Raw genomic sequence first — 766 nt, forward strand, 5'->3', positions numbered from 1 at the left:
CCGACTTGTCTCGAGGTTGTATCGTTGAGTTATTAGCAATAATCGTGCACTAGCTAACGTACCGTTAGCACAAGCTCAAAACGGGATTATGTGTTGAAGAGGATTGCTGAGGACGGATGTGTGCAGTGAGGCTTACTTGTACTCCCCTTTCTTTTTCCCACAAAACAAATGAAAAAGGAAAAATAAAATAATATTGCTGGGGCTCGATCCGTCACTGTTAGAGCCGTCAACGGCTTCTGAGGACGGTAGCGCAGAGAGGGGCGGATGAGAGAGTAGGGGGCGGGGCTCATTAACATAATGAGTTCCGAACGGGCCTCTTGGCCAATCAGATCACATATGTTAGAATACAATTTACATTTATGCAATGAACGCCTCTGGCTCGGGAATGGCCTGACAAGACAACCCCTGCACGAACAGGTGTAACTTGATGATATCTTCTCAGTCATCAGCATAATTATGTTTATTACAGATTAGTCACTTTGTTTAACGCTGAAAACAAAACCTGGCTCTTCCTAGAGGTGTCAGCGGTTAGATAAAAATAGCATCATGTTTTTGAACGTATAGCATGATAGTACCACAGTATTCTTTCAAGTAATGTGGAGTAGCCAATCACTGAAATGTTATGATTATGGTAATCGTAAAAGTAGGTATACTATGGTAGGCTATATATTAAAATAGCATATTACCACAGTACTTTTAATCCAGTTGTTAAGATGTCAGAAAGCATCACCAGAAAACTTTAAGCTATACAAGTAATCAGTAGGAC

The 766-nt window shown here is 41.0% G+C and overlaps 1 protein-coding gene across 1 annotated transcript in view; it reads right to left on the reverse strand.

Moving 5' to 3' along the window:
- LOC107595587 (protein PRRC2A-like) overlaps positions 1-260 on the reverse strand; it is a 27,054-nt gene extending 26,794 nt beyond the window's left edge. The window contains exon 1 of the mRNA XM_016286023.1: positions 72-260. The gene's annotated coding sequence lies outside the window, so the exon portion shown is untranslated. The remainder of the gene's footprint in view (positions 1-71) is intronic.
- Positions 261-766: the final 506 nt, after the last annotated feature.

This window comes from Sinocyclocheilus grahami, unplaced genomic scaffold (genome assembly GCF_001515645.1).
Source record: "Sinocyclocheilus grahami isolate Dianchi unplaced genomic scaffold, SAMN03320097.WGS_v1.1 scaffold205.1, whole genome shotgun sequence".
Taxonomy (NCBI): domain Eukaryota; kingdom Metazoa; phylum Chordata; class Actinopteri; order Cypriniformes; family Cyprinidae; genus Sinocyclocheilus; species Sinocyclocheilus grahami.